Raw genomic sequence first — 9606 nt, forward strand, 5'->3', positions numbered from 1 at the left:
GATTTGAGCCACGCTTATCAGATGGCACCCGAATAGGAACCCCGCGATAAGGATCTTTCTCACCCGTAGGTGGGTAGCAGAAGACCGGGGACCCTCCGGTCGGCACGGTGGGTCTGGGTACCCACTTTGATGCCGAGCTTGGTTCTCGCAGCGCTGCCCCACCTTGCTGATCGGGAGAGGTCCCCGTTCGGATCTTACGCCGGGGTCCGGAAGGCAGAACCTGGAGCTGACCGTGTTGGTCCTGGCAGCCGGAGGTGGAGAACGGTAGAGGTCGGTACCGCATACGGAAGGTGAGTGGTCCGCCTGTTTGAAGGAGCTGGAGTGCTCCGAGAGACTGGGGTGTCTCCAATGGTTTGAGGAGCCGGTGCGCTCCTGGGGCTAGTGTGCTCCGGGGAACTCAGAGTGCGAGTGGTGCTCTGACAGACTTAACGGACGTTGGGAGGACATTTGTTTGTGGTCATCCGACCGGGTGGTACTGTGGTGGAAGCGTGGCTCATCGCGGCGAGTCCCGGACTTCACCCCGAATGCCTAAGACTGGCGATTTGGTAGGTGTGAGTTCTGGGCCTGCTGCGGTAAAGTGCGCAGCGATCCGTAGTGTCACACGGGTGGCGGATGTGTCCTCCTTCCTCAGAACAGTTAGTGTACTGTTCGGTCTGCGGTAGGGTCCAGGTTCCCCAGGACTTGGTCGACGGGCCTTGTCCCATTTTGGTAACACGTGTTTGGCAGGATTTTGATGTATAGGATGCATGTATGTTTTGAATTTTATGTATACAATATATGGGTGGTTGCGTTAGGAGTTATTGTGTAATAGGCACTTGGTGAACAGAGGTAAGGGAATTTGTGGGAAGGTGTGATTACATTGTTGTAAAGATGCCGTGCTTCAGTAAGTTGCGGTGTTTCGGATGCTGCTGCCGTGTATCAGATTCTAGACTGGCCGAAAGCCAGCCCGCCCCGGTGGAGGGCTCTCCTAATTTTGATATGTATGTGAAACACGGATTACCTCTGATTTTGTTTGGTACTTTATGGCACCGATATACCAAAGACAATGTGGATTTGCAGTGGCCCTTGACAGGTTCTTTTGAAGTGGCTAAATTAGATTATTTGCAAGACAAATTGTTCGCTAGGCGTAGTCGTCAGAGCATGTTTGACTCATTACGGATGTGGCAGAAGGAATTTAGAGAACGTCAGTTGAGGGAGGAGAAGGTGGCCCAGAAGAGGGCGGCGGAGACGATGGCACAGAAAGCGAGGGAGCATACGAAGAATGAGAATGAGCAACGGATAGAGCGCGCAGATAGGCTTTGTAGGTTGAAGGAAAATAAAAGTTATGTGGTGCAAGAGGATGAACAGGATGAGGTGGAGGATGTTTTGAATGCCCGGCCCCCCTCCCCCTTATGCCCCACAGCCACTATATCCCACATTGCCGGTTCCGGCTTCCTCCGGTGGGATCTCGGACCCACAAGCAAGTGCCCCACACCCGTCTGGCACGGCGTCTTCCATCTCCCCATCGCTGCCAGCTCCCCTTGTTTCTTTGCTCGCGGCAAGCTCACCCGCTCCCTCCCAGTTTCTCTCAGCACTCCCTGCTGTCTCTGCTAGCGCTACTCCCAGTCAGGAGTTGTTGACACCGAATAGAGGTATGGGGAGTGGGTTGCTCTCCCAGGTGCGAAAATTACTTACACGCTCAACAATTGGCTTAGATGAAAAAACGGTGGTGGCTAACCAAGCTTGTCAGTGGGCCAGGAATAATATTTATTCGTTTGAGGACATTTGGTCCACAATGAAAGATTTTGAACCTCTGATGCAACAGCATGCTTTGTGGCACATGTCGCCCAGGTTGATAGCGCTATGGGAGCAGGGGTATGGAGGAGCAGCTCCCGCGGTTCTACAGGACATAAAAAATGGAGCTTATAGGACTAACACTCTGGTACGGGAAGTGATGCGAAGTTTAAGATCCATACTAGAGTATAGGAAAGAATTACCATCTGCAGGTACACCTCATGTTCCTGGGATACATCCAATGCGTGAGGTGCACCCTATTTTTCACCCTGAGGCCCCCGAAGTGGTAGATCAAGTCACACATGCTGTCACTAGAGCTCGTGTAGACGCCCATTTTCAAGAACAGTGGGTATATACGCCGTGGAAAAGGAGTGAGGTGTTAGCTTTGAAGGCTCAGCTACCAGATTCCAGAAAAAATCAGACTGCCTATTATAAGGAATTGACAGAAGCTGCATCCTCGACTGTTATGACTTTAGCGGACATTGAATTATTTTTTGGACTATTAGTCCCGGTGGACGTGTGGAGGCAGGTGAAGGGTACTGATCATAGAGAGGAACTAGGTGGTACATGGACGGAATTGCAGGATTGGGACAAGGAACGAAAGCCGGGGGAGAAGCCGAAAGCGGAGATTTTGGCATTGCCGGGGCGGATTATTAAGTATATGCACTCTCTCATCCCCCCGAAGAAAGTGGACTGGGATAAGTTGACAGCCTGTAGGCAGAAAAAGGATGAAGCCGTTTCTGATTTTTTTTTACTAGGTTTGAGGAGACGTTTATGGATTTCAGTGGACAGGACATGTCACAGGACGGAGGGTTACGACTTTTCGTTAACAGGTTCGTAATGAACTTGTTACCGGAAATATCGGCGAGGTTACAGGCGTCGGAGAGTACGTGGACGACGTCCACTCCTTCTGGCATCCTAAGCATGGCTCAGTATTATGAACATAGAGAAAATGAGAGTAAGGACAAGCAGGAAAAGAAGGCCAAGGATTTGAAGACAAGGGTTTTGCTACAACAGGTATCCAGAGGTCGAGGCAGAGGTGCTTCACCTGCGGCAGCGGGACGAGGGGGCAGTGGTTATGGTAGGGGTGACAAAAGGGAGCGATTGGGACAGAATCAATGTGCAAAATGTAAACAGGAGGGGCACTGGTGGAGAGATTGTCCTGAGTTTCAGTCGAATGCTGGCCAATAAAGAGGGCGGGGCCGAGGTGATTTCCGAAGACATGATGGGCAGTCTGATGGTGTAGGGAGACAAGGAGGCAATTGTTTCGATGGAAATAGGGATAGACAACACTTTCAGAGGGGAGGTGGACAGTACTACAACGATGATTATACAATGGATGACTTGACAGGATTCTCCCATAACTAGGACAGCGTAGGACAGAGCGAGGGACCAGTTTCTGTGGATGTTGATCAACGAGGACCCTATGTGACTGCAGATTTGTCAGGGTCCCAACAGAAATGTTTGGTAGATACGGGTGCTATGAAAAGTTCAGTGGCTCGTTCTCAGGTCCCAGGGGCGGCTCTGTCTGGCAAGAAAAATATCTCCGTGGGGTTCTCAGGTACTCCGGTGATTAGCCCCATCTCTAAACCACTCGCTCTTACGATTGGCCCTTTCACTGTAGATTCCCCTTTTCTGTTGACTTCCAACTGTGGCGAAAATTTGTTGGGTTTAGACTTGCTGAAGAGGTTACATGCCACCATCTATTGTTCTCCGGATGGTGTGTACCTTACATTGGGTCCTACCGTTGCGCGTGCACAGCAATGTTTTTCCAAAGACGAGCCTCTACCGCCTGAATTTGAAGGGGTCCCAGAGAGCTTATGGGCCAATAGTGATACGGATGTGGGAAAAATGGATATTGCCCCCGTGACAATTAAGGTTAAAGTGGGAGCCCAACTGCCCAGAATACCCCAATACAAGATATCTAGGGATGGCGAAAAGGCCCTATTGCAGATAATACAGGATTTGATTCGATCGGGGATCGTGGAGGAGACGAACTCTAACACATGTAATAGTCCTATCCTTCCGATTCTTAAAAGACTGTCACGTGATGCCAAAGATGATACACCTGATGTCTATAGATTTGTGATTGACTTACGCCACATTAACAAGGTGGTTGAGCCCCAGTACCCAGTGGTTTCCGACATTACAACGATTTTGACAATGATTCCCCCATCGGCTAAATATTTTTTGTTCTGGATTTGAAGAATGCTTTCTTCAGTATTCCTGTACATGAGGATAGCCGTTATCTCTTCGGATTCTCATTGGCTGGCCGAAGTTTTAGATTTAAGAGAATTCCTCAAGGATATACAGAGAGTCCCAGCATTTATAGCCAGGCATTGAAAGCTCAATTGGACGACTTGGAATTACCCGCAGGCAATGTTATGTTACAATATGTGGATGATATTCTCATTGCATCGGACACCGAGGACGGTTGTCGGGATGCTACGGTTAAATTGTTACATCATTTGGCACACAAGGGCCACAAAGTGTCCCTTCCTAAATTTCAATATTGTCGAACGGAGGTAACCTACTTGGGTCATCTCCTTTCGAAGGAGGGGAGGAGGTTTACACCGGAACGCATAAAAGCGATAACTAACATGGCTGTACCTAACACGCAGCGAGAGGTACGCGCGTTTTTGGGCATAACATCGTATTGTCGCCAGTGGATACCCAATTATGCTTTACTAACAAAACCCCTACTGTATCCGACTACTAAAGAGGTGCGCGAACCCCTACCCTGGACCCCCGCATGTCAGGAAGCATTTGAGTCACTAAAATCAGCTTTATGTTCTGCACCTGTTTTGAGAACACCTGATTACCAGAAGCCTTTTGTGCTTTATGTACATGAGGCGGAAGGTTGCGCGTTGTCTGTCCTAACACAATGTTTCGGGGGGAAACAGAGACCGTGTGCTTACTTCTCCGCTATGCTCGACAAGGTGGCAAGAGCACTGCCGAGCTGCCTACGGGCCACAGCGGCGGCTGCGGTCTATTAGACAATCGGCAGGGCTCGTCCTGGGTTCAGACCTCACAGTAATGGTACCGCATGCTGTGGATATTCTCTTGAACAGAATGCAGACGCAGCACTTAACTAGTGCTCGTCCTCCTGGTTATGAAATGACACTATTCGCACCCCATGTTACGATAAAGAGATGTGCCACTCTGAACCCAGCCACGTTGTTACCCATCCCATCAGACACAAAAGACGATGAAATACACGATTGTTTGTTTCGGACAGACGAGGAGACGAAAGGGAGAATTGTCTTGACTGATACACCTTTAGATGATCCTGACGAGGAGCTGTATGTTGATGGGTCTTGTTTTAAACTTGCAGACGGTACGTCGACGGCAGCATACGCAGTTACGACATTACAGACAGTAGTGGAGACTTCTAGGATTCACTATCATTCGGCCCAGGCTGCAGAAATAATAGCCTTGTTGCGAGCGTGTGAGTTGAGTGAAGGACTGGATGTGAATATCTATACTGACAGACAATATGCCTTTGGCGTGGCTCAGTTACGGGCAACTGTGGGCAGAACGGGGTTTTTTGACATCGCATGGACAAAGAATACAGCACGGCCCACTGATATTGCGACTGCTTACAGCATTGACGCTACCCAGACGACTGGCTGTGATAAAGTGTAGTGCACACAAGGCAGTGGTGGACGATGTGGGACGGGGTAACGCGTTTGCAGACCAAACAGCAAAAGAGACAGCGAGGACGAAACTCCCACGAATGTTTGTGGCAGGACCAGCTAGATGGCAGATACTGTGCAGAGCGTAAAGAACATACAAGAAAAGGCGACTGAGGATGAATTGAGGACATGGAAGGATGGTGGGGGGCGATTAGATTCTGATGGATGTTGGACAGATGTGACAGACAAAAGATGATGGTTACTCCCAAACTCATATGTCCTCCCAGTGGTAACAATGGCTCATGGACCAGCACATATTAGTGCCAAGGGTATGTGCAAATTACTGGACCCGGTGTGGAATAACAAACACATTTCTAAAGTAGCTACCCATTTAGTACAACAGTGTATGGTATGTTTGAGGCACAATCCAGGAAAGGAAACACCTGTCCCAGTGGGCAATTTCGCTCCACCCTCTTTCCCTTTCGAGGTGATTCAGATGGATTATATTGAAATGGAAAGGGTTAATAACCTCAAATACGTCCTGGTGGTTGTATGCTCTTTTAGCAGATGGGTGGAGGCATTTCCAACAAAAGATTGCACGGCCATTTCCACAGTCAAGATGTTGATTAAGGAATATTTTTGCCGATATGGCCTGCCTAGAGTGATCTGGAGTGATAATGGTACATCCTTTAATGCTGAATTGATGAAGCAGATATGTAAGGGTCTGCAGATTTCCCAAACGTTCCACGCGGCCCAACACCCTCAGGCAGCGGGGCTCGTGGAGAGATTTAATGGAACATTAAAATTGAAGATGGCCAAAATACAGGAGAGTACAGGACTCCGTTGGCCAGATGCCCTTCCTGTAGCCTTGCTTTCTACCAGAGTGACAGTTAATTCCAGAACGGGTGTCTCCCCTCACGAGGTGGTATTTGGCCGCCCCGCTAACGTGTGGGGAGTACCAAGACCAAAATGTTTTTCAGAAATTGAATATCCTCTGTTGATAGACTACTTGTATGCTTTGACTAAAGATCTTCGTTCTATTCATCAGCAGGTAGCAGACACCCTGAAGCCGTTGCCGGAGGAGCCCGGACATTCCATACAAACCGGAGACTGGGTGGTGGTGAAAAAGTATCAGCGGAAGTCCTGTCTGGAGCCGAGATGGTCGGAGCTGAGGCAAGTGCTCCTGACGACGCGTACCACACTTCGAGTTGAGGGTCGGAAGGCATGGACCCACGCATCACATGTGAAGAAGGTTCCGCTGCCGTTACCGTATGACAAATGGGTGAGAGATGGCGTTGCTGACCAGGAGTGTGAAGTGATACCAAGATACACACCTTTCTCTGATGCCTCACTGAGGGGAGAGGACCCGAGTGCAGTAAAGAGAAAGAAAGAAATTGTTGCAAGCTCCAAGGCTCCCATTGAGAATAGTGATCAGGCATCGACTGACGCAACATTTGCCAAAGACATCCCCATTTTGTTCACAGATCCTGAAGTGCGAGGGAGCACTCGCTATAATCTGCGGCCCAGAAAGGAGAAAGGCATAAGGGACTAAACACTGGAAGAAGGGCTTAGATAGGGTACTGGATCAGGTAGAGGTGTGGACAATATCTCACAGAAGAAGACTAGTGATAGGGATGGACTAGTAAGAGCTCTGGTGTTTGGCCGAAGATTCTGTTTGGCGAGACATTAGAGTGGTGTCCTGAGTTGCTGCAGCTGTGCAACTCCAACGAGGGATTAGGGAACGAACAATAGAAGCCTACCTGTGAGGCTTTAACGGACACAGGGACGAAGATCCCTTTTAAGGGTTGAAGAACCCCTCTGGCCGGTTTTGGAGTGCCCGGGACTATTTTTCTAGTTTAGTATTTCTTTTTTTTGACTTTTGATTTTTGATAAAAGAAATGTACCCTTTTGGTCGTCCCGTCCCCGACGAGGAGCAGCCTTTCGCGGCTCCTCGTAGACCCGAGCCTGATTCCCCATGGTTGGCTTTACCGCGCAAAGGGAAAATAGTGGTCATTGTAATACTGCTTATTGCCTTCATTGTGATTCTTGGAATATTGTTTTTTCTGGACAAAGCTTATCCTGTACATGCGTTTGCTCCCACACCTTCTGCCATTCCTGAACATAACATGATTACTGTTGATTATGGTGAACAAGTCTACGTAAAGGCTATAAAGATAATGTTTTTATTAAGACCCTTCATCATGCTCATGCAGTCTATAATGTGACAGATTGTTGGGTTTGTGGATTGTTACCCTCTGCTGCTTACAAAAAGGATAGATTTTTAGCACTTCCCTCGACACCAGTGAATAGTTGTGTGGGGTGGTACACTTTGACTGGTATGGTCAAATATTTCCAACAGCCAGATTTCCTATCTCCCCGACTATCAGACAGAGGATCTACTATGACAATGCGGGTACGCCCTATGCCTGCTTCTTCTCTTGGACAGTTGTTTACTGATGGACGTTTTGACCAAACATTTTTGGAGACATGTGAAAAGAAAGTAGGACGATTCTTAACTTCCAATGACACTGACAGAGTTAGGGAGAGTTTCCTACAGTTAAATTCCTCTCTGTCCTATAGACACCCCCCCAAAAGGGAACGGTAGCAATAAGTCTTTGATGCCCTTAGCAGTTGTAGGACCACCACCATTCTTTTGTATTGCAGGGAGGGGTCCTATAAAGGTTGGGAACAGTTCCTGTAACGTGACAGCATCGATCCGCCTGCCCCTTAGTCCTTCTCTAGTTACACCTCCCAATATTTACTTCGTGTGCGGGGACAATGGGTATCTATGGTTGCCTGAAGGTTGGGGTGGAGTCTGTTATCTAGCCTATATGCTTCCACCTGTGTATGTGGCACCTTCTGACTATCATAAGACTCATCGTAGGTTTACCAGCCCGCCAGAGCAGCGCATAAGGAGGGCACTTCAGGTTGACGACGTAGATCAGACTGACACCTCTTTTCAACAATGGACAGATTTCTCGAAGGGCCTCTTGCCATTTTGGGGTCCGATATTTAACAGTAGGGCCATCCGTAGGTTGTCAAGGGTAATGGAGAAAGTGGTCAACACTGAAGCAGACATTGCTGCTAATATGTCTGTTGAGATGCAAGCTATGAGATTATTTACGATCCAAAACAGGATGGTGTTAGACGTCATCCTCGCTGATAGGGGCGGAGCCTGCCGCGTCATCGGGACGTCTTGCTGTGTGTATATTCCGGATTCAGCTCCGACAGTTAACTTGGCGGTACAGAAACTCCATAGATTAGCGACTGAACTTCATCAGGATAATGGGACATGGTCACTACAGGGGTGGCTCTGGGGTGTTTTCTCCTCGTGGGGCTGGAAAATACTGATGGGGATAGTTGGAGTAGTGGGTGTACTCCTGACATGCTGCCTTTGTGTTTACTGCCTCCCCCCATGTTGCTCAATGTGTGCCAGTAATTTGCGGCCCTCAAGAAAAGTGACTGGTCAATATCCTGCCTCTACTGCTATTGAACTTCATGATATTCGTTGGTTGATGCTTATTGATAAGGATATTTTTGATTGAAGTGTGCCCACACCCCTAGAATGGAATGTAAAGGCGCTACCTTTTTAGCTAATAAAGGCTACGCTCCAGTTAGCCAAATGATGCTAAAAGGAGGGTCTGATAGGTTTCATTTTTGATGCCCCACCCATTAACATTTACATATGCAAGTTAGCATCATGTGTAACTAATGAAGTATGTACTTATGCCTTTACGTTATTTTTACCCTTCATATGATTATTCATTTATACGTGTGGTGATATTCAGTTTCCTTAGCTTAGCTCGTGTGCCTCCATTTTGAGTGTTCCTCTGTGCCTGCGAGCCGCACTCGCTCACCCCCCTCCCGTAGGAATAAGAAAAACCCTAATGCAGCAGTTTTCGTTTCTCAGCTAGCTGTGGCCGAAACTAACAAGTTCCTTATCAGTAGTGTTCTCATGCACCAGAGACGCTGAGGCCCGGCTCCGCGGCCTTGGGCAGAGATAGCCAAATGTTGCCTTTGCAGTTGCAGATGCCTCTTGTATGATGCCATTGTTCCTCTCTCTGGGGTCCAGTATTTTTCCAGAAGGGGCGTGTTTTACTTCACTGTACCATGTTATAATGTATTGCTGTGATGATGAGTTAGTCCTCTCTGCGCACTCTTAGGGGTGAGGTCGGACAGGGCCCTCATATGGGAGTTT

General features: G+C 48.4%; 1 pseudogene; it reads left to right on the forward strand.

Moving 5' to 3' along the window:
• Positions 1 to 7306: 7306 nt before the first annotated feature.
• LOC147664925 (uncharacterized) lies at positions 7307 to 8953 on the forward strand (annotated as a pseudogene).
• Positions 8954 to 9606: the final 653 nt, after the last annotated feature.

The sequence above is a fragment of the Lissotriton vulgaris genome, unplaced genomic scaffold, assembly GCF_964263255.1.
Source record: "Lissotriton vulgaris unplaced genomic scaffold, aLisVul1.2 SCAFFOLD_1642, whole genome shotgun sequence".
NCBI lineage: Eukaryota > Metazoa > Chordata > Amphibia > Caudata > Salamandridae > Lissotriton > Lissotriton vulgaris.